Raw genomic sequence first — 25,240 nt, 5'->3', positions numbered from 1 at the left:
CTTTTTCTTTTTCTTTTTCTTTTTCTTTTTCTTTTTCTTTTTCTTTTTCTTTTTCTTTTTCTTTTCTTTTTCTTTTTCTTTTTTTTCTTTTTCTTTTTCTTTTTCTTTTCTTTTTCTTTTCTTTTTCTTTTTCTTTTTCTTTTTCTTTTTCTTTTTCTTTTCTTTTTCTTTTTCTTTTTCTTTTTCTTTTTCTTTTTCTTTTTCTTTTTCTTTTTTTTCTTTTTCTTTTTCTTTTTCTTTTTCTTTTTCTTTTCTTTTTTTTTCTTTTTCTTTTTCTTTTTCTTTTTCTTTTTTTTCTTTTTCTTTTTCTTTTTCTTTTTTCTTTTCTTTTTCTTTTTCTTTTCTTTTTCTTTTTCTTTTTCTTTTTTTTTCTTTTTCTTTTTCTTTTCTTTTCTTTTCTTTTTCTTTTTCTTTTTCTTTTTCTTTTTCTTTTTCTTTTTCTTTTTCTTTTTCTTTTTCTTTTTCTTTTTCTTTTTCTTTTTCTTTTTCTTTTTCTTTTTCTTTTTTCTTTTTTCTTTTCCTTTTTCTTCTTCTTTTCCTTTTTCTTTTCCTTTTTCTTTTTTCTTCTTTTTCTTTTTTGTCTCCTCTCCTCCCCATTGCCATAAGCAATGATCTCATCATTGAATAATGTTTAAAATCATCCTTTTTTATTTTTTTTTCTGCCTGAAATGATATTTACACAGTGAGAAAGGGAAAAATAAAAGAGTCACTGCTTGAGACTTGGGATGTAAGAGGCTATGGAAGAATCCCATTATGAAATTTAGGTAGTCAAGCATCATTTTAAGGAACTGCTTTAAAGCAACCTGCCAGTGACCCATTTTTGTGTTGTCATTTCTCCAAGAAAAATTGCTACCACATTCCTGTCCTTGCAGAATTACTGTACTGGCAGGGGAAATGTAAGGCCATGCATGATTAATGAGCAAGGCAGTGCTCTATCAAACATGCAGCATGCACTGGGACATTTGATGCATCTGACAGCCAGAGAATGATTACCTTTTGGAGGGCTGGAAAGCAGACTGTGACAAAATTAGTTGCCAATGGATCCTGCCACATCAATACAACACCACCCTGCAACAAACAGGACTCTTGGCCTCCTCCCTTAGAGTGGAGCAGATCATTTGTATAAACAAGTTAGGTGCTTGGACAGTTTGCTGTAATGCACTTTGTGGGTGATTAATAAGGGCCTCCCTCCACCTTTTCCACAACAGACATTAGAGAGGCTTTGAGAGGGGAGAGAAGCACAGAACATTAGGGGTTGGAAAGGACCAGACATCATCCCCTGCCAGAGCAGGATCACCTAGGGCAGGTCACACAGGAACACATCCAGATGGGTCTTGAAAGTCTCCAGAGAAGGAGACTGTCTGAGCAGCCTGCTCCAGGGCTCCACCAACCTCACAGCAACAAGTTTTTCCTCATGTTGAGGTAGAACTTCTTGTGTTCCAGTTTGTGCCCATCACTCCTTTTCCTACCACAGGACACCCGTGAATAGAGACTAGCACCTTCTGAAGACTAACCTTTCAGGTATTTATAGATGTTGTTAGATATTTAGAATCAAAGAAGTGTGCTGCATGAGTATGCCTGAGTAGGCATCCTGTATAACACAGAGATAGCCCCAAATTACCAACTCTGTTTTCATGACAGGCTTTTTTGTATGTCCCTGCTCCCTGCAGGGGGGTTGGGCTACATGACCTTTGGAGGTCCCTTCCAACCTGGGTGATGCTGTCATTGTGGTGAGAGTTGTGCCAAGCAGCACATCACCTTCATTCCTGTGCAGACTCCCCTGGGTGACCCTGCTCTGGCAGGGGGGTTTGGACTGGATGATCTCTGGAGGTCCCTTCCAACCTCTAATGTTCTGTGCTACTGTGACACTGTGATTTTTAAACCAACACAGCTGCTCTTTTTCTTTCTTAACTACAGATATCAAGTCTTCTAACAAACTAAATTGGACTGAAGCATGAGGAGGGGAGATTTAGATTGGGTTATTCTTGACAGTGAAAGAAAGCCTGGAAGGGACTTCTTACAAGGGCTTGTAGTGATAGGACAAGAGGAAGCAGATTGAAGCTTGAAGAGGGCAGATTTAGACTGGAGATGAGTAAGAAAGTCTTTCCAGTGATGGTGGTGAGACACTGGAACAGGTTGCCCAGGGAGGTGGTGGATGTCCCCACCCTGGAGTGGTCAAGGCCAGGCTGGATGAGGGCTTGAGGAACCTGGGCTGGTGGAAGGTGTCCCTGCCCATGGCAGGGGGTTGGAACTGGATGATCTTTAAGGTTCCTTCCAACCCAAACCATTCTGTAACTCTATAGCTGACACTGGGCTACACAATGCTGACCCTTAGTGTTCTGCAGCTGTGTCTTAAACTCTTGGAGGCTGATGTGCTGAGCTTTACATCCCCACAAATGTCGACGCTTTATCGTAACGGAATCAGCTGCTTGGTGTGTCTCATTCTCCGCTCTGATGGTCAGGTTTTCTTGCTGTGTTGTACCTGAATCATGACAGAACCTGAATGGTGTGATTGATTCAGATTGGATGTTAGGAAGAAATTCTTCCCCATGAGGGTGGTGAGAGACTGGCACAGGTTGCCCAGGGAGGTGGTGGAAGCCTCATCCCTGGAGGTTTTTGCAGCCAGGCTGGATGTGGCTGTGAGCAACCTGCTGTAGTGTGAGGTGTCCCTGCCCATGGCAGGGAGGTTGGAACTGGATGATCCTTGAGGTCCCTTCCAACCCTAATAATTCTGTGATTCTATGTAACACCTTGCATTACTCATGTGACTTAAGTAAGGAATATTTTTGTGCTACCAACAAATTCTGTGTGGCACTGCGGATGAGTCAGAAAAGTAAATAAAGTAAAAACCAAGCAACCAATAACAAAAAAAGCCCCAAGAAACAAAAAAAGAAACCAAACCAACCAAACAACAACAACAACAACAACAAAAAAAACACAAAAAACCCCCCAAAAAACAAACCCAATAACATAAAGACACAGCTCCTGAACAGTAGAATTGGAACAAACCCAGAGAATTTATTCTGTGGACTTTCCCAGCTCTGTTTAGTTTTACAAGGGCAAACAAAGTTGTAATTTGAAAAGCTAAGCATTAGGGATGAATGCACAAATGAACATTCTATTCTGTGTGCCTTTTGAAAGTGCTGCAGCCACTGAGATCTCACAGCACTTGGGGAATCAACAGCAGGAAAGAAGAGGAGATCTGATACATGATAAGAGGGAAATAATTAAACTCAGATGGAGAAATGTATTGAGGATTGTAGTCCTGTTATATTAAACCCAGGGAGCAGACAGATGAGAATCACTGCCTGCCTTTTTCATGCTGGCTGAGAAGCACATCTTACAACAGCAGTTCTGACACCTAAATGCCAAAGGTGCCAATAAAAGTATTCCTCAAAGAGGCAGGGAAACAGAGAGAACTGCCTGGGGCTCTGGTCTGTCTGAAGCCACCTTTTAGGTATTTGCAGTGCTTTTTCTTGGTCCAGTGCTGCTTATAGACCACACAGAAACACCACACACACACACACACACACAATCCCTCCTCTAGGGCTAATTCTGCAAAGTGTGATCTCTTTTCTGTCTCCTGTGTGTTTAATTTATAGCAAGGAACATGCAGGGTGCATATGAGGAGCAAAAAGTCTGAGATACAGAGGGATCTATTGATCAGGCAAGCTGTGGAGCTGCCAGCCAGGGAGATCATTCTGAACAGCTTACACAAACATCTCTCAGCCATGACAGCAACAACTGAACCTACTCAGAAGCAGGCATTTAAAGGATGGGTTTTGGCCCTTCCAGCCACACAGTTCTTTATTTGTGGGTGACCTGGGAAAAAAAAATAGGGAACCATCTGTGAATTTATATTAAAAAAGAAAGGCCAGTAAAAGCAATAGAATTTATTCTCAAGCACTCTCTTGTATTTATCCTATGCTGACAGCTGTCCTCCTTCACAGTGCAGGACCATCTCCTTCAGCAGTCCATCTCCATGAAGAACCTCTCTCTGCCTCATTTCCTGCTGAGGAAGAAAGCATTAGAAGAGAAGATCTGTTCTGAAGTGCTCCTACAAAAGCAACACATAATCCATACAACTCTGAGGCTTCTGGCATCCTCCCACTGTCCTGGCTTGTGGCCAGTGCAGAGGTGTGGCATTTGGGTTTTGTTCAGTGGTTGAAAGATACAGCCCTGTATCATGACTTCATTTACTAACCATTTTCCATTAGTGTTATCTTCTTCTTTGTTTTTTTTTTTTTTTCCTTCTTTCTTTTTTTCCCCCCTTTTTGCCTGTTTGAGAGCAGATTCCTCTTCCCAAGACAGTTCTTGAACCTTGGTCATTCTACTCACTCCTTAGCTGCCCTGCATTGCAGTATTCCCTTCAGAGCCTCTCTCCCCTGATTAACTGCTTAGGGAAGGTAAGATCTAAACTTTCCTACTCTGCAATACATTTAAATTAACATATTTTTCTCTTAATTAATAGATTACTCTATATTAATAGTATTAATATCTTAATCATAGTTAAATTGGTATATTCATCTGGGCTGCAAGCACCAAGTGCTCCAGCCCAGAGCCAGCCAAGTCCTGGGGCTGATCCCCAGCAGCCTGGGCAGCAGGGGCAGGGAGAGGATTCCTCCCCTCTGCTGTGCTCTGCTGAGACCTCCCTGCAGTGTGGGGCAGCTTTGGAGTCCTCAGCACAGACAGGGACCTGTTGGAGCAGGGCCAGAGGAGGCCACAGCAATGCTGGGAGGGCTGGAAGCCCTCTGCTGTGAGGCCAGGCTGGGAGAGTTGGGGTCATTCAGCCTGGAGAAGAGAAGGCTCCGGGGAGTCCTTCTGGTGGCCTTTCAATGCTAAAAGGGCACAATCAGAAAGCTGACATAGCTTTGAGTTTGGGGTATTTCAAATGATTTTGTCTGTTGATTTCACCCCCACACTGTGAAAGCAAATGCTTTAAAATTAACTCTTGCACATGCACTTCTCCATTTACCAGCTCAATAAGCTTATGCTCCCCCAAACACTCCTTGTTTAACATGGTTGTCTTCCATGGAACTACCTGACTAAGTAAAAATTCTCATATGAGCATGTTGTGTGTCCCAGATTACGTTCAGCCTTACATGCAGCCTTCACAGCTTTCAAATTGTCCTTTTTAGCAGCATTCCTGGACTTCACTATTTGCTTTGCATGTCTTTAAAGAGGAAAAGGAGTGGGGTTGTGCTTTGGCAATGCTGGATTCTCCAACCATCTTGTGGTGGGTTGAGACTATCCCCCAACAAATCAGAGAAATGACCCCCAAAATAAATCAGCAGACTAGCTCAGTTGGTTTAAAAAGCAGAATGAAGCTGTGCTTACAAAGGAAGCAAAATCTAGAAGTATAAAATGCAATGAATATGTACAACACAATACTTAGTGCCATGGTTTAGTTGATTAGATGGTGCTGGATGCTAGGTTGCACTTGATGATCTTGCAGGTCTTTTCCAACCTGGTTAATTCTGTGATTCTGTGATACATATATTTACAATTCAGGAAAAAAACCCCACAAATACAAGGATCCCCTGGTATAAAATCTCCCCCCTGGATGGTTCAGGGGATTGTTGCAACCTCCTCCCTTTTCCCTTTCCTGGTTCCTTCAGAGGTACAACACAAAGTCAATTCAGCCAGCAGAAGGTCAGGAGCAAGCCATGCAAGCCACAGAGAGAAAGAAGTGAGAAGAGACAGAATAGTGTATACCAGTCACATCCTGGGCTACAACAAGAGAATCACAGCCAGCAGGTGAAGGGAGGGGATTCTCCCCCTCTGCTCTGCTCTGGTTAGACCCCACCTGGAGCTCTGTGTCCAGTTCTGGAGCCTCTATTACAAGAAGGATCTGGAGGTGCTGGAAGGTGTCCAGAGAAGGGCCACGAGGATGAGCAGAGGGCTGGAGCTGCCCTGCTATGAGGACAGACTGAGAGGGTTGGGGTTGTTCAGTCTGGAGAAGAGAAGGCTCCGAGGAGACCTTCTTGTGGCCTTCCAGGATCTGAAGGGGGCTACAAGAGGGGGAGGGACTTTTGGGGGTGTCAGGTAGTGATAGGACTGGGGGGGATGGAGTAAAACTAAAAGTGGGGAGATTCAGATTGGATGTTAGGAAGAAATTCTCCCCCATGAGGGTGGTGAGACACTGGCACAGGTTGCCCAGGGAGGTGGTAGAAGCCTCATCCCTGGAGGTTTTTGCAGCCAGGCTGGATGTGGCTGTGAGCAACCTGCTGTAGTGTGAGGTGTCCCTGCCCATGGCAGGGGGTTGGAACTGGGTGATCCTTGAGGTCCCTTCCAACCCTGACAATTCTATATAACTAACTTTTATCCCAGTTAGCAAGCAAATGGAATGCTATAGACAAATCTATGTTATTATTCTCCATCCAATGACTAACTTTATTTACCTTTTACTATTTTGTACTCAAAATCTCTGGGATTTTCCTAGGCATCAGCCTAAACCTATAATACATCTGTAGCTCAGTCTTCTTCTGTGGCTTCAGGAGAGATTTGCTCCTCAGTTTATGCCTTTAAACAGCAGAGACAACAATATTGATGTAGAACAGCTCTACAGTTAAAGTACAACTATAAAACATGTCCTGGTTTTAGAATGGGAGAGGTTAGATCAAGCTTAAGTCATTAACTATATATAAACTAAAAGATAAAGATTAATCTCATGTAAGTTGTTTCCTATTGAATTTAACTCTATGCATTGGGTGTTAGAGGGGAGAAGGAAAGCAAAAGAGTTTCCATCCAGAAATGTGCAAAAAAATAGTGTTGTGTTTTGTTTTTTTTTTTCCCCCAAAAAAATACTGCTGAGGGCTCCTACCTTTATTGACTCAGATTTACTGCAATGGGTAGAAGTTGTGCACACTCTTCAAAGCACACTTAGTGTTCACAAATTGTCTGAGTGTATGGTATATCATGCCAGCCTTTACACTCCTTTACTGCACTGCTTTAAGGCCAGGACCTAGCTATATTTCAGAGGAATAAAACCCAGACTTGTAATTTCATCACTCTCCAAGTAATGCCCTGGTAGTGCAATACTCACAGTGGGGGATATTGACTCAGGACTTCCTGGTATTCAGCCCTAGATCACTACCTGTATGACTGATAAGGGAACAATAGCTGTGGGCTGGATTGAAAAGCAATGGCAGGCTTGAGTGCACATCACCAAGCCTCTGAGTTCAATGCACAGAGTCTGGAGACCTTCCCACTAATTCAGAGAGACAACAATCTGCAGGAGCTCAGGCTTGAAGGTGGGCAGTTGCTGATCAATTGGTAGAATCACAACTAGCTGGAGAGAATACCTACCTCTGCAACATTTTATTTCCATTTATTTTCCTTTTTTCACCTGCTCTACCTACCAGCACATCTGCTCTGATTGCATCCTTTCTATGAAACCATTCTTCCCTGCAAACACTGTCTGACTACTTGCAGATTTTTTGTTGTTTTTTTTTTTTTTTTGGTGAACAATTCATCAGGAAAAAAAAAGAGAAAAAAAAGTCCAATGACTGTGACTTTGCAGCAAAAGCTGTGTGGAAGTTGGCAGGCTTTGTTCACTGGGCTGTTGTCTGGGTCTGGAGAGGGAGAGACTCAGTTCTTTTGAATGTTCCTGTGTTATGAAATTAGAGGCACAAACAAGGCCAAAACATCACCAGCCAGGCTATGTATTAACAGAATAAAGTGGGCAGAAGAAGGGAGAGAGAGATGGAAAAAGGAGAGAGAAGAGGAAAGGAATTATACTAGAATGAAGTGGATGGAACAGAAGAAGAGAGAGAGAAAGAGAGGGAAAAAAGAGAGAGAGAGAAGAGGAATTATGTTAGAATAAAGTGGACAGAACAGAAGAAGGGAGAGAGAGAGGGAAAAATAGTGAGAGACAGAGAAGAGGGAGAGAGAAGAGGAAAGGAATTATATCCACACCTCCCACCTGCTAAGGCAGTTTGGGTCTGTGGAGGAAAGGAGTTGCCACTTAGCCTTGGGGGAGATGTGATCCTTGTTAGCTCTGCTGTCCTCCACTGGAGGAGGGGAGGGAGAGATCCCAAACTCCAAGTCCAAGTCCTTCTCTGAGCAGCCTCTTCAGCTCCATGAGTTGCAGCAGGCAGAACTTAGGACACAGAGATAGAGCTCCTCCTGGTCTGCTACTTCCAGGCTACAAGGTGATGTCTTTTCTCCTGGGTCTGTCTTTTTCTCTCCTTGGATTTTCTTCTCCATTTTTCTTCTCCTGAGCAGGCATCCCTCAGGTCTTTTCTACAGTTTTTTAGTCACAGGTTTTTTTAGGTCTGTGTCCAGGTGGTGAATCCATTGTCCTTTTCACCATCCTCCTGTTCCAGGGTAGCTGATGGGTAGAGATGATCTTGTCCATGCACATTCCAGAGAGTCCTTATCCAGGGACATCTGCCCAATACACATCAGCTGTTGTCTGGGTGAGGAGCTAAGGTGATTTTATCTCTGTTGATTCACATCAGGACAGACAAGATTTAGTCTCTTACACCATGGTGTGAAATTAAAGGCATAAATGAGGCCAGATATCAACAGCCAGGCTATTTATTAATAGAATGAATTGGACAGAACAGAAGAAGGGAGGGAGACAGAGAGAGAAGAAAAAATGGAGAAAGAAAGAGAACAGGAAAGGAAATATATGGAGAAGAGAAGGCTCCGAGGTGATCTTATTGTGGCTTTTCAATATCTTAAGGGGGCTCCAAGAAAGCTGGGGAGGGACTTTTTAGGCTATCAGGTAGTGACAGGATTGGGGGGAATGGAATAAAGCTGGAAGTGGGGAGATTCAGACGTCCAGTGAGGAAGAAGTTTTTCCCCATGAGAGTGGTGAGAGCCTGGAATGGGTTGTCCAGGGAGGTGGTTGAGGTCCCATCCCTGGAGGTGTTTGCAGCCAGGCTGGATGAGGCTCTGGCCAGCCTGCTGTAGTGTGAGGTGTCCCTGCCCATGGCAGGGGGGGTTGGAACTGGATGATCCTTGTGGTCCCTTCCAACCCTGACTGATTGTATGATTCTATGATTCCTACCACCCCATATGCCCCCCAAGACAATCTAGGTCCAAGGAAGGGTGCTGCCACTTTGGCTTGGAAGAGGTGTCTTTGTTGGCTTATGCTGTCCTCCACACAAAGGAGAGGAGGGTGAGATCCCAAAGTTCAAGTGTTTCTCTGAGCAGCCTCCAACATGTGGTGTCTTCAGTAAAGATGTCTTTTCTCTTCACAGAATCACAGAGTACATCCAGTTGGAAGAGACCTCAAAGCTCATCCAGTCCAACCCTCGACTGAGCACTGAAGGGTCAACATTAAACCATGTCCCTAAGCACCAGGTCCACACACTGCTTGAACACCCCCAGGGATGGTGGCTCCACCACTGCCCTGGGCAGACTATTCCAATCTTTGAGAACCTTTCAGTGCAGAAACATTTCCTAACATTCAGTCTGGACCTCCCCTGGCACGTCTTGAAACCATTTCCTCTGGTCCTGTTGCTTGCTTCTCCAGTTCTTCTTACAGCAGTCAAAACTTAGGGCACATCTTCGATGGTGGTGGTGGTGGTGGTGGTGGAGGGAGGGTTCCTGGACTGCTTTTGGGCTGGATGTTCATGGTGATGTTTTCTCTCTGTCTGAGCTGCTAAGGCTCAGAGTCTTTTATTTATGGCAGCTCCCCCTGGCCCACCCCCCAGTCACATCAATGCCTATGTGACTGCCAGGTGTGCTAAGCAGCAGGCAGAGCTGGCCCACAGGCAGCTCCTTCACAACAATCTTCTCTTTTTGTTGGACATTCCAGAGGGTCTTTCACCATCCCCTGCCTGGGCAGCTGTTGTCTGGGGGAGGAGCAAAGGTGATTTTATCTTTGTTGAGTCACATCAAGAGAGCTGAGATTGAGACTCTTACAGCTGTGTGCACGCAGTCCTTTGGGTTTTGGTTTGCATGGGTGCAATGTCCTCTGAGTTACAGGTTCAGACAAGTCATTAATAGAAATGGAGAGGTTCAGATTGGATGTTAGGATGAAATTCTTCCCCATGAGGATGGTGAGACACTGGCACAGGTTGCCCAGGGAGGTGGTGGAAGCCTCATCCCTGGAGGTTTTTGCAGCCAGGCTGGATGTGGCTGTGAGCAACCTGCTGTAGTGTGAGGTGTCCCTGCCCATGGCAGGGGGGTTGGAACTGCATGATGCTTTGAGGTCCCTTCCAACCCTAACAATTCTATGATTCTATGATCAAAACCCTCTCCAAACCTCCCCTTTTATTCTGGCTTCATGCTGCCTGTGCCATAACCACTTGGCTCCTACACTGGGAAATAAAGAGGCACCACTCATCCCTACTCTCTTCCAACTTGGCATTTCTAACTCCACTGATTTTGGTTGTGGGCCTGATTTCAGAGAACTTCAGCTGACATAAATTTCAGATGGTGCAATGCTGAATCAGATCCCTCAGGCTTACAAGATGCATTGCCATGGTATCTGTTCACTGACCTTTGTGAAATGAATATGGAGATGTCAGTTCAGTTCCTATTTGCAGCACATGGTCAGCACTGAAGCCCCCATCATTAATACCTCTCCCCTTTGCAGTGCAAGAGCTCTGCAGAAATACAGTCCTTTACTCCATTAAGACAAGTGTAAGAGACAGCATCATATATCTTAGGAGGAGAGGGCATCTCTGGGGTCATCAAACACTGCATTCTGCATCCATATCACACACACCAAAATCTCTTTTATGCATTGAAAACCCTTCTCTTACAGAGGTGCTTTTTTTGTTCCTTCTCCTTGCCTGATGATAATCCTCCTCAGCTATCAAATTGCTCAGTGAGAAAGCTTCTGCCAGGACCTTAGTGAATGGCTTTAGTTTGGGTTTTCTTCACCTTTCAGCTCCCTGACATGGAATAATAAAATATCCAGCTTTTAAGTAAAGGAACAATGTTTGACAAATTGCAGGATAATCCTGCCACCAGAGCCATCCTTGTGTTGGGAGCTACAGCAGCAGCTAAGAGCTGAAGTGGTTTTGCCTCTTCACAACCTTCCTCTTAGAAATGTTACTCTTCACTTGTCAATGGAACCTGATGGTGACCTTTCATTGTCACACAGACAGGCCCAAGATCAAGAAGTGGACTTAACCATAGACATGATTGCACAGGCTGTCCATGAGTGTGAAATGTGTGCTGCAATCAAGCAAGCCAAGGGGTTAAAGCCTCTGTGCTATGGAGGGTGATGATAAAAATATAAACAGAGATTCATAGAATGGTTTAGCTTGGAAGATAGAATCATAGAATCAACCAGGTTGGAAGAGACCTCCAAGATCCTCCAGTCCAACCTATCACCCAGCCTTATCCAATCAACCAGACCATGGCACTAAGTGCCTCATCCAGGCTTCTCTTGAACATCTCCAGGGATGGTGACTCCACCACCTCCCTGGGCAGCACATTCCAATGGGAAGTCACCCTCTCTGTGAAGAACTTCCTCCTGACACCCAGCCTAGACCTCCCCTGGCACAACTTGAGACTGTGTCCTCTTGTTTGGTGCTGCTTGCCTGGGAGCAGAGCCCAACCCCCACCTGGTTACAACCTCCCTTCAGGTAGTTGTAGAGAGCAATGAGGTCTGCCCTGAGCCTCCTCTTCTCCAGGCTAAACACCCCCAGCTCCCTCAGCCTCTCCTCACAGGGCTGTGCTCCAGACCCCTCCCCAGACTTGTTGTCCTTCTCTGGACACCTTCCAGTACCTCAACATCTCTCTTGAACTGAGGATCCCAGAACTGGACACAGGACTCAAGGTATGATGATGTTCAAGGGAAGCCTGGATGAGGCACTTGGTGCCATGGTCTGGTTGATCGGATAGGGCTGGGTGATAGGTTGGACTGGAGGATCTTGGAGCCCTCTTCCAACCTGGCTGATTCTATGATTCTAAAGAAGTAGTAGAACACGTTGCAAATTCAGGTGGTGAATATTTCAGGTGGTGGTGATGTCTGTGGCAGCACAAAGCATTGCCATGTAGAAGACTGAGATGCAGCTTGTACTTTCTGTGAGAAACCTGGGTGGAAATCAAATGCTTTTTCTTTTCCTTCTTATGCAAACCCTGATGAAAACATGTTTGAGCTGGAATTTTCCCAGGCATTTCTAAAGATTGCCTGCTTTGAAAAGGACTTTGAAGTTTCCTGATGAGAAGCACACCAGGTAGTAGCTGAATATTGTTATAAACACATCAAATAGAAGATCTGAAAGACTTTTATTATTATTATGACTCCCTGACTTTATGCTTACGGTGAGAACACCACAGACCTCTGTTTTCATTTATCTTTCATGGCTCGAAAACATCAAATCACAGCTAATCATGAAACTGTGCAGTTTAATAGTTTTCTTACTTATGCATTTCTCTTGACAGTCCACAGAGAACTTTGATTAGATTCACTGTCTGTAGCCTGTGAAAATTGTCACCTTTTCCCTTGATTTACACACAGGGCTCTAATCATAAACCATCTTAAAAAAGCAACTGCGTGAGGCTGTCTGCCAGAGCTTCCAGAAAGGACTTGTCATAACTCAACAGACAGCCCCAAAGTCATTGCCAAAAAAAGCCTTCATTTCCTTGGCCTTAAAGATTTTTGTACTTTCAAACCTAGATATTAGTTCCACATCCATTTTCTGGGGGGGGTTAAAAAAAATATGCATGGGATATGCTGTAATAAATTTACTCTCTCCTGAAAAAAAGGAAAGGGGAAAATAAAGAGGAAGCAAAGAAACTTTTAATGGTTCTTTCATACACAAATTCTTTTGCACGAGTACCTGACTGCAATTTAACTGAGTAGAAAACCATGGGATGTTATGGCTGAAGTTTTGTTCTCTGAGGAGAAGGAGCATGAGTAGGATTATCTGCTGGAAAGGAGATGAAGGACAGGAAATTCCATTACAGGCTTCCTATCCATGAACTTTTTATCAACAGATAATTAAATTTATTACCTAGATTTTTATATCTCTATACACACAATCTCACACATATATCTATAGATTTATAGAGAGATATTTATATACCTATACACACAATCACACAGATATCCATCTATTGATCTATTGATCTCTCTATCTATATGTCTCCCTCTCTATCTCTATATCTATCTATCCATATCCATCTAACTATCTATCTATCTATCTCTATCTCTATCTATTTATCCATCTATCTCTATCTATCTCTATTATCTATCTCTATCATCTCTATCTATCATATCTATCATTTATCTCTCTCTCTATCTATATCTATCATCTATCTCTATCTATCTCTCTATCTCTATCATCTATCTCTATCCATCTCTATCTATCTATCATATCTATCATTTATCTCTATCTATCTCTCTATCTCTATTATCTATCTCTATCCATCTCTATCTATCTATCATATCTATCATTTATCTCTATCTATCTCTCTATCTCTATTATCTATCTCTATCCATCTCTATCTATCTATCTAACTCTCTCTCTCTCTTTTACCTCTATCTATCTATATCTATCATCTCTATCTATCAATCATCTATCTCTATCATCTATCTATCTATCTATCTATCTATCTATCTATCTATCTATCTATCTATATCTCTATCTATCTATATCTCTATCTATCTATCTATCTATATCTATATCTATCTATCCTCTCTCTCTCTCTGTCTCTCACACACACTCTCACAGTATATCAGAGGTTGGAAGAGACCTCCAGAGATCATCAGGTCCAACCCCCCTGCCAGAGCAGCAGCACTTAGGGGAATCTGCACAGGAATGCATCCAGGTGGGGTTGGAAACTCTCCAGAGAAGGAGACTCCACAACCCCCCTGGGCAGCCTGCTCCAGGGCTCTGTCACCCTCCCTGGAAAGAAGTTTCTCCTCATGTTGAGCTGAAATCTTCTGTGTTCAAGTTTGAACCCAATGTTCCTTGGCTTATCACTGTGAACCACCCAAAAGAGCCTGGCCCCCTCCACTTGACCCCCACCCCTCAGATGTTGATAGACATTGATCAGATCCCTCTCAGCCTTCTCTTCTCAAGACTATTTTTCTCTCTCTCTCTCTCTATCTCTATCTCTCCCTCTCTGTCTATCTATCTATCTGCTTGCATGATCTCTGTTCTCATGAGACCCTCACCTGCAGTACTGTGTCAAATTCTGGTGCACCCAGCACAAAGAGGATATGAAACTCCAAGAGTGGGTCCCAAGGAAGCCATGAAGATGCTCAGAGGGCTGGAGAACCTCCCCTGTGGGGACAGGCTGAGAGAGTTGGGGCTGTTCAGCCTGGAGAAGGCTTCAGGGAGACCTTAGAGAAGCCTTACAGCACCTGAAGGTAGGCACAAGAAAGCCAGGAAGGGACTTCTTACAAGGGCTTGTAGTGACAGGACAAGAGGAAACGGATTGAAGCTTGAAGAGGGCAGAATTAGACTGGAGATGAACAAGAAAGTATTTCCAGTGATGGTGGTGAGACACCATCAACAGGTGGAACAGGTTACCAGGGAGGTTGTGGATGCCTCCTCCCTGGAGGTATTCCAGGACAGGTTGGATGAGGCCTTGAGCAACCTGGGCTGGTGGAAGGTGTCCCTGCTCATGGCAGGGATTTGGAACTAGATGATTTTCAAGGTCTCCTCCAACCTAAACCATTCTGTGAAGGTGTACATATGTGTGTTTCCATATACAGACCTCAGATGTGTGCCTCTGTATTCAGACAGAGCTGTGTCCACAAAATTCATCCCTAACTTGAAAAGTATGAAAAAATACTTTGAAGAACCCATAATAAGCCATCACAATGTAGGTAAAATACATTTCAGCTCTTCAAGTTTACCACACAGTAATTTGTTCTCTCTGAAAGGAAGTCACTCTTTGAGCAAAGAGTTGAGTTGTCAGAAACCTTTGAGTTGACAAATAATATCTCCCCAAGGTTCCAAATGTTCTTCACAACTATGTTGTCACTTATCCTGCCATTATTTTCTCACCTTTCCCTGCCTGACTGTTGGTCCATAGTAGCTGCATACACACCCAAGACTCAGTTTTATCTGAGACATCTTTGGAATGGCTTCAAGAGGTATCAGACTATCAGTGAAGATACTTTCCTTGTATTCTTAGCAATGGCATTAAGTCCTCAGAGTTATTTTTTGCAGAAGGGGGATTTTTGTTCTCATGGGGAGGTCTGGGTTGAATATTAGAAGAAAATTCTTGACAAAAAGGCTTTGCAAACACTGGAACAGGCTGCCCAGGGAGCTGGCAGAATCCCCAACCCTGGGGTGTTTGAAAGAGGCAGAGATGTGGTGCTGAAGGACATGATTTAGCCCCAGACTTTGCAGAGTTAGGGAATGGTTGCACTCAAGGATCTTAAAGAGGTTTTGGATGTCCTCTTATGATCTTTGTGTCTCTGCAGTGGATTCTTTCAAGCACTTTTCAATGGCATCAAGCAGTTTTCCATGGCATCATTTCAAGGTAGGTAATTCAGTTTCAATGTTCAAGTTGAGTTTCAGATATTGGATAGGATTAAAAAATGTCTAGCAAGAATATTGACACCTCTGTTGGACATCTGTCACACACCCACAGCTGCTTGCCTATCAGGACAGGTGCATGGGGTGCATGGCATCTTGGGGTGCATCAGGAGAAGTGTGTCCAGCAGATCTAGGGTGAGGCTACACCTGGAATACTGTGTCCACTTTTGGGCTCCCCAGTTCAACAGAGACAGGGATCTACTGCATCCAGGTGGGGTTGGAAAGTCTCCAGAGAAGGAGACTCCACACCCACCCTGGGCAGCCTGATCAAGGGCTCTGTCACCCTCACTGTGAAGAAGTTTCTCCTCATGTTGAGCTGAAATCTTCTCTGTTCAAGTTTGAACCCATTGTTCCTTGTCCTATCACTGTGCACCACCCAAAAGAGCCTGGCTCCCTCCTCCTGAAACCCACCCCTCAGCTATGATAGACATTGATCAGATCCCTCTCAGTCTTCTCTTCTCCAGACTAAACAGCCCCAGGGCTCTCAGTCTCTCTCCATAGGGGAGATGCTTAAGCCCCTAAGCATCCTCCTGGCTCTCTGTTGGACTCTCTCCAGCAGGTCTCTGTCTCTCTGGAACTGGGGAGCCCCAAATTGGACACAGCATTGCAGGGGTGGTCTCAGCAGGGCAGAGTAGAGAGGTAGAAGAATTTCCCTAGCCCTGCTGGACACCTTTCCTGATCCATCCCAGCATCCCATTGGCTCTCTTGGCCACAAGAACATGTTGTTCCATGTAGAACTTCCTGCCCACCAGCACTCCAAGGTCTTTCTCTGTGGTGCTGCTTTCCAACAGGGCAACCAGTGACAGAACAAGGGGACACAGTCCCAAGCTATGCAGGGAGAAGTTTAGTCTTGACCTTAGAAAGAAGTTCTTCCCAGAAAGAGAGATTGCCCATTGGAATGTGCTGCCCAGGGAGCTGGTGGGGTTGACATCCCTGAAGGTGTTTAATAAGAGCCTGGATGAGGCACTCAGTGCCATGGTCTGGTTGATTAGTTAGGGTTGGGTGATTGGTTGGACTTGATGATCTTGGAGGTCTCTTCCAACCTGGTTAATTCTGTGTGATTCTGTGAATCACCTGTTTCCTGTGATCCTCCACAGTGAGTTCTTCAACTCTTGACTTTTGGGCAAGATGAAGCCCTCAGTTTTATGGAAACTGCCAGTCACTGTGTCCTTTTGAACTGTGTTTTCAACCAATCTTATTTGGAGATCTCAGAGAACATTAATTAGTCTCTCAGCATTCCATGGAGGGGCTGTTAGCTGAGCTTTTGAAAACCCAAATTCTTGTTCTGCCACAGACTTCTTGTGTGGCTCTAGAGAGTGTAATTAACTTCTGTTATCAACAGGAATGAAGCCCCAGCACTGCTCTTTGCTCTGCTGTAGATGTGAATGGAGCTGTGTGTGTTTGACACTGGATTTTGACATCCATCACAGCCTTAAAGCACTACTGTGGTGTCACCAATTAACTGCATTGCAGTCCAGTCTTGGTTACAAGAGTGTCACAAGGTGTTCCAGCCATATCTCTGTTCTATCCCTCTGAATTCCTCTGAGAGCTTCTTAGAAGCAGAAAATCATAGAACAGTTGGAAGGGACCTTTGAAGTGCGTCTAGTCCAACCCTCCTGAGGCTATCTGTAGCTAGAGCAGGCTGCTCAGAGCCCCAAACAACCTGACCTGCAATGATTCCAGGGATGGGGCAACATGGGCCAGGGGCTCACCACCCTCATAGGAAATAAATCCTACTTTATCTCTAGTCTGAATCTCTCTCCTTTAAGTTTCAAACTCTTTAAGTTTCACCTCTTATCCTATCACAATAGGCCCTGCTAAAAAAAATTGTCTCCATCTTTCTTATCAGCCCCTTTAAGTACTTGAAAGGCCACCACAAAGTGTCCCTGGAGCCTTCTCTCCTTTAGTCTAAGCAACCCCAACTCTTTCAGCCTGGGCTCACAGTGGAGGTGTCCCAGCCCTCCCAGCATTGCTGTGGCAAACATTTCAAGATATCTTTCTCCAAATTAAAGTTTTTTGAAGTAAAATCCCATTCTCTGCCTTTCCAAACCAAGCATGTTAAATTGCAGGCTTCTCCAAATTACAACAAATTACCTTTTTTGGTCTGCTGGTTTTAATTTAGGGGGCACCTAGCAGAAGATTCTGCTGTCTAGGGAACAACCAAGCAGGAGGCTTGGCTAACGACATGTTCAAAACAGAGCTAGTTCCAGAGGATATCTCAGAAGGCAATGCAAGTAGAAGGAGCACATCTGACTGCTGACAGCACAAAACTTATGTCATTATCTAGTGAACTGAAATATTAAGTTCTTGCAGTGTTTGTCCTCTCTTGGATTGGGGTTTTAGTCAGCCTCATATCAGGAGTGGCATTTGAAATAGTTTGAAAACTTTTATCTTCTTAGTCCTTTCACAGCAGACTGGACAAAACTTCATTTTCAGTGCTTTCAGATGCTGCATTTTTCCCCTCATCATGTGAGCCACAAGTACAGTTACAGAGCCACAGAATCACAGAAACATTCAGCTTGGAAAAGCCCCTCAGTATCACCAAGTCCACTACTCTAGAGTACTCTCAAGATCACCCTACCCTACAAGGTTCACCTCTAAAGCACCACATCCAAAACACCTTTAAACACAGCCAGGCTTGGGGACTCCACCACCTCCCTGGGCAGCACATTCCAATCCCTGACCACTCTTGCTGGGAAAAAAAGTTTCCTACTCTCCAGTCTAAAGCTGCCCAGTCACAGCTTGAGGCTGTTGCCTCTTGTTCTATCCCTAATTACCTGTGAGAAGAGACCAGCAGCAGCCTCTCCACAATGTCCTTCCAGGTAGTTGTAGACAGCAATGAGTTGTAGCCAACAGTCAGCCAGTAACCAGACCACAGAAACACAGAGCCAGTTTCAAACTTTGACACAACAATCATAGAATCATAAAGGTTGGAAATGCTCTCTAAGACCGTTAAATCCAGTTGTCAACCCAACACCATCATGCCCACTATACCATGTCCCACAGTATCATGTTAAAAGACACCTTCAGGGTGTCTTAAAACCCACCACCTCCCTGGGCAGCCTGTTCCAATCCCTGACCAGTCTTGCAGAAAAGTTTTTCCTAATCTCCAACTAAACCTTCCCTGGTGCAGCTTGATGCATTTCCTCTTGTTACTAGGGAGAAGAGACCAACTCCCACCTGGCTCCAACCTCCTTTTGGGGAGTTGTAGAGAGCAATAAGGTCTCCCCTCAGCCTCTTTTTCTCCAGGCTGAACAACTCCAGTTCCCTCAGCAACCACTCCTCACCTCTGAAGGCACCAGTATTTCACAACCCTTGTCACAGGAATCCTCAGTCTTCTCAGATTTGTTACACTTGCAGTTACACTGCTCCAATTAATAATCTTTCCTAAAAAAAAAAAAAAGGAAATAAATCCTTTCAGTGTAAGTGGGCTAAGTGCTATTTATCTAAAAGCCTCTGGCAGCTGAAGTCTGGATTAATCTTCTAGCCCAAATCAAATCATGTCAACTCAGATCAGATTTCCTGCATAATCTGATTTTTGTGGGAATTCAGCCTCTCTCCCTGTGTGTGACCTCTGGCAGCAATGTGAAGAGGGAAACTCAGCATCTCTGTGTGAGCCAGGTCCTGAGACAGTGGAATCCAGCACAGATTTCTGCCTTTTCCTTGAACTTTATCAATTTAAATCACACAAAGAGGTGGCTTCCAGGATTCAATATATTCATGGATGGCAAATTTAGAAAGGAATAACTCCCAAACCTTCTCTTCCTATTTCATTGCTTCCCCTTGTGTTAAAGTTTGTGTGTGTCCATTCAAAAATCTGAGCTACCCCTAAAGAATTTTCAACATGGCAAAATAAATTCTGGGCCTTGTCCTCCATATGCCTGCTCCTTATATTTAGCTCTCCTGTTAGCTTCTCTGCTGCCTCACAGCAGAGAACCTATGCAAGGCTCCATGTAAAGATGAAAAAGTCTGGAAAAAGCCTGTGGAAATTACAGTAAACAGCAAATGTTCCTGCAGGTAGATATTTGGCTTAGTGGGTGATTAAATCATAGCCAGCTCCTCTCTCTCTTTCTGCCATGCATCTGGACCAGGGCTGTTTGAGACACCAGAAGGCTGTGCAGCCATTCAGTGAGACCTGGACAGGTTGGAGAGCTGGGCACAGGGGAACCTAATGAGTTTCAACAAAAGTAAATATAGAATCCTGCAGCTGGGGAGGAACAACACTCTGTACCAGTACAGGTTAGGGGTTGACCTGCTGGAAAGCAGCTCCATGGAGAAGGACCTTGGAATCCTGGCTGATAATAAGTAATGCATGGGACAGCAATGTGCCCTGTGGCCAAGAAGGCCAATGGCATCCTGGGGTGCATTAAGAGTGTGGACAACAGGTCATCAAGGGAGGATTTCCTCCCCCTCTGCTCTGCACTGGTGAGGCTACACCTGGAGTATTGTGTCCAGTTCTGGGCTCCCCAGTTCAAGAGGGACAGAGGAACTACTGGAGAGAGCTCAAAGGAGGCTACAAGGGTGATAAGGGGACTGGAACATCCGTCTGATGAGGAAAGGCTGAGAGACATGGAGCTGGTTAGCCTGGAGAAGAGAAGGCTGAGAGAGGATCTTATTAATGTCTACAAATATCTGAAGGGTGGGTGCCAAGAAGAAGGGACCAGGGTCATTCAGGGGTGTCCTGTGATAGGACAAGGGGCAATGGACACAAACTGGAACACAGGAAGTTCCACCTCAACATCAGGAGAAACTTCTTTACTGTGAGGGTGATGGAGCACTGGAGCAGGCTGCCCAGAGAGGTTGTGGAGTCTCCTCTGGAGCCTTTCAAGACCATCTGGATGTGTTCTTGGGTGACCCGCCCTGGGTGGTCCTGCTATGGCAGGGGGGTTGGACTGGACGGTATCTGGAGGTCCTTCCCAACCCCTACCATTCTGTGATTCTATGATTCTATGATGATTCTGTGATTCACTCATTTTGATTTAAAGCCCCATTTGGAGAGCAATGCCTTTTACCAGTGACAAATGCTGCTGATAATTTTCCACTCGGTGCAGCTTAATGCATTAATTTGTTTTCTTAAGCAAGTCAGCAAGTATGATACATCCAGTGACAATTTACATTCTGGTTATAGTTTGCCTTCTGTCTGTTCTTAACCTTAATAATTTTGTTATTCTGAACACGGAGTTGCTGATCTGATCTGATCTACATTTTGGTCTACAGGCTCAAGGGCAGTGATAGTGGAATATCATTAGAGTGAGTTGGAGTCACAAAGAAAAAGAAGAGTGCATGACGAAACACAGGTCTTGTAAAATCATCAGTGACTCTCCAGAATATCTGGGAGAACCACAGATAGGGGAGAATTTGGCTCAGGCTGTGATTTGTACACTGTGGTGTTTGGTTTGTTTGGGTTTTTTTAATAATTTGTAATTTCTTCCCTTTTTTTGGTCTCTTTTCTAATTGTGAAGGGGCGGTGTTAATTCTAAATCAGTCACAAAGCAGCCACAGGATGCTTCACTTCTGTCATTAATTTCATGCCATATGTTATGGCCTTTCTGGCAGGAGGCTAAATTAGCTTTTTCATTAGAAGTGAACTTTTTTTTCACCTCCTTCTCTTATTTTTAAGGCATTCAGCATCTTTGACAAGGAGACATAGTCCCATCTGCAGATTACTACCTGCCTGCTCTCTCAGATTCACTGCTTTGCAACAAGATCCCCCTGAGAAGAAGATCTTAATCATAAATGGGTGTTATTTAGGGTTGAATCCATAAAGGAAATTAAAGTGTCAAGTCTGACTCTTGCATCCAAGACACAAACCCCAAACTGAGACATCCACACCTCCCTGCAGGGTTCCTCTCCTGTGCTTCCTCAACTGAAGATCTGCAGGCAATGTGGCTCACGATGTGGAAGTTCTCCAGGAGCCTCAAATTTCCTCTGGAGCATTTACAAAGCCATCTTATCCTTCTTGAAACTGATATTTTGCATCTGTCAGGTGCCTAATCCCTCTCAGAATCACAAACTGAGATTTGTTGGGCCTGTCATCAGGGCAGGGAACAACAGGAACAGATTCACAGAATTACAGAATTGTCAGGGTTGGAAGGGACCCCAAGGATCTTCCAGTTCCAGCCTTCCTGCCATGGGCAGGGACACCTCACACTACAGCAGGTGGATCATGGAGGACATGGATGTAGTGATTTTTGACTGCCCAGGGACAATGCCATGTCTCCTACCACCTTCAGGTTTCTTCCGATCATCAGTAAGTGAGCTGCCCCTGTGTGTCAGGAGTTATATATCTTTGAATTTCCTTTAAGGAACTACTTTGCCTTGGTGCAGAATAACTTCAGTGCCACATCCAGTTGGCAGCCAGTCACTAGAGGTGTCCCCCAGGGATCAGTGCTGGGCCCCATCCTGTTCAATATCTTTACTGATGATGTAGATGAAGGAATTGAGTCCATCATCAGTGAGTTTGCAGATGACACGAAGTTAAGAGCAGGAGTTGATCTGTTGGAGGGTAGGAGGGCCCTGCAGAGGGACCTGGACAGGCTGGATGGGTGGGCAGAGGCCAATGGGATGAGATTGAACAAGGCTAAGGGCAGGGTTCTACACTTTGGCCACAACAACCCCAAGCAGTGCTACAGGCTGGGGACAGAGTGGCTGGAGAGCAGCCAGGCAGAGAGGGACCTGGGGGTGCTGGGTGACAGCAGCTGAACAGGAGCCAGCAGTGTGCCCAGGTGGCCAAGAAGGCCAATGGCATCCTGGCCTGCATCAGCAATAGTGTGGCCAGCAGGAGCAGGGAGGTCATCCTGCCCTGTGCTCAGCACTGCTCAGACCACACCTTGAGTGCTGTGTCCAGTTCTGGGCTCCTCAATTCAAGAGAGATATTGAGGGACTGGAAGGTGTCCAGAGAAGGGCAACAAAGCTGGGGAGGGGTCTGGAACACAAACCCTGTGAGGAGAGGCTGAGGGAGCTGGGGGTGTTTAGCCTGGAGAAGAGGAGGCTCAGGGCAGACCTCATTGCTGTCTACAACTACCTGAAGGGAGGTTGTAGCCAGGTGGGGGTTGGGCTCTTCTCCCAGGCAAGCAGCACCAGAACAAGTGGACACAGTCTCAAGCTGTGCCAGGGGAGGTCTAGGCTGGGTGTGAGGAGGAAGTTCTTCACAGAGAGGGTGATTGCCCATTGGAATGTGCTGCCCAGGGAGGTGGTGGAGTCCCCATCCCTGGAGATGTTCCAAAGAAGCCTGGATGAGACACTTAGTGCCATGGTCTGGTTGATTGGATAGGGTTGGGTGATAGGTTGGACTGGAGGATCTTGGAGGTCTCTTCCAACCTGCTTGATTCTATGATTCTAAGTTACCAAGCAAACAGCATTAGCATGACAGTGTAGCCTAAGGGGTGAGGTATCTAGCTTAGAAAGGGAGATCAAGGGGTGCACTGTGTTCCAGTAACCCCTAAATTATCTGATGTATATGGGAAATGTCATTTGGTGTGATTAAGGTGACACTTCAGGATTCATTTTCTGACTGGAAAGAATCTATTGTCTGCAGTATTCTACCTATACATCATTGAACATCAGACTTGGTCTCATTGGAGATGACCCTGCTCACTGCAGGGGTGTTGGATAAAATGACCTCTGCAGGTCCCTTCCAACCTGTGATGCAACCTGTGAATCTGTGAATATCAACAAATAATCCTGAACAAGATCTCCATGAATCTGTGAATATCAACAAATAATTCTCAACAAGATCTCCATGATCTCCAGAGAAGGGCCACGAGGAGGAGCAGAGGGCTGGAGCTCCTCTCCTATGAGGGCAGACTGAGAGACTTGGGGCTGTTCAGTCTGGACAGAAGAAGGCTCCCAGGAGACCTTCTTGTGGCCTTCGAGTATCTAAAGGGGGCTACCAGAAAGCTGGAGAGGGACTTTTTAGGGTGTCAGGGAGTGATAGGACTGGGGGAAATGGAGCAAAATTAGAAGTGGGTAGATTCAGATTGGATGTTAGGAAGAAATTCTTCCCCATGAGGGTGGTGAGACACTGGCAGAGGTTGCCCAGGGAGGTGGTGGAAGCCTCATCCCTGGAGGTTTTTGCAGCCAGGCTGGATGTGGCTGTGAGCAACCTGCTGTAGTGTGAGGTGTCCCTGCCCATGGCAGGGGGGTTGGAACTGGGTGATCCTTGAGGTCCCTTCCAACCCTGACAGTTCTGTGATTTGTGATCTCTTTAAGATCTTAGTTATGAAAATAAGATTTACAATTAATTTTTGCAGAGACTTGGGCCTTCACAGCTTATCTCACTTGACATCAAAAGTAAAGAATAGGTGGCTGTAATGCTGTCCTTCAACACTTTCCTCTCTCCTCTGCAGTGCTAAAGTGCCTCCTCTTAATATCAGGCATAACTTTTCTCTCTTTTTTTCCCTTTTTTTTTTTTCTTTTTTTTTGATTTCTTTTCCTTTTAATTTCTATTGAATTCTCTCCCAGGTAATATAGCAGAGCATCAAATTCCTTAGATTATTCTAGTGGGAGGCAGGTGAGCTGGCAAAGCTGGAAATTACCCTAACATGAGCCACTGAAATCCTGCTGTAAGCAACTAAGCTTTTCTGTTCTGGCTCACTTGTCCTCTGGGAGAATTTAGCTGGAGCTGTGAATCCATGAAAACAATGTCTCCACCTCAGAGAACAGTCTGTACATACTCACTCCAGCCATTAGTTTCCCTGGAAACTTAGCAGAGACACCAGAGCAAAGTGCTTTTGCTAGGAAGTACAGCTCGGGAGCTGGAATCCTGCTGTCTGCACAGTGCCTACCATCTGTAGGTTAGCACCAGGATTCCTTTGGAAGCTCCATCTGCTTTTACCGCTTTCAATGACTCATAACTACACAATGCTCCCTGTTTCTAACATTAAGGTTTCCAGCTGGAGATCGTTGACTGGAACAGAAATACCCCAGAAGTGGTGATATGCACGGGTAATCCACACAAAACCCACCAGGGCAAAGACTGATCAGCTACCTGGGGAAGAGCAACCACTGTAGCTGTGACCAGCAGGATGAGGGAGGTGATTCTCCCCCTGTACTCTGCTCTCAAGAGACCCCACCTGAAGTACTGCATCCAGTTCTGGTGCTCCCAACAAAAGAAGGACATGGAACTGCTGGAGGGAGTCCCCAGAAGGCCATGAAGATAACCAGAGGGCTGCACAACTTCCCCTGTAGGGACAGATTGAGGGGGTTGGGGCTGTTTAGCCTGGAGAAGAGAAGGCTCCAGGGAGATCTTAGAGCAGTTTTCCAGTACCTGAAGGGGGCTACAGGAGAGCTGGGGATGGAGTTTTTGCAAGGGTGTGGAATGGGAATGGATTGAAGCTCGAGGGCAGATTTAGGATGCAGACTAGGAAGAAATTATTTCCAGTGTGGGTGATGAGACACTGGAATGGACAGGCCAGGGAGATTGTGGATGTCCCCTCCCTGGAGGTGTTCAAGGTCAGGCTGGACGAGGCCTCGAGCAACCTGGGCTGACGGAAGGTGTCCCTGCCCATGGCAGGGGGTTGGAACTGGATGATGTGACAGATCACTTCCAATCCAAACCATTCTATGATTCTGTCTTGTGCTGAGGGATGTGGTTTAGTGGTGGACTTGGCAATGCCATGTTAATGGTTAGACCTGGTGATCAGAAATGTCTCTTCCAACCAAAATGATTCTATGATACTTGGCTCAAGCACTTCTGCCATCACTCTCAATTTTCTGCCTGCTTTACCATATTCTTGAATCTCCCTCTGCTTGCTTCTTGAAACACTTGATAC

Source organism: Indicator indicator, chromosome 23, assembly GCF_027791375.1.
Source record: "Indicator indicator isolate 239-I01 chromosome 23, UM_Iind_1.1, whole genome shotgun sequence".
NCBI lineage: Eukaryota > Metazoa > Chordata > Aves > Piciformes > Indicatoridae > Indicator > Indicator indicator.
The sequence above is the reverse complement of the archived record's forward strand: the minus strand, read 5'-3'. Positions refer to the sequence as shown.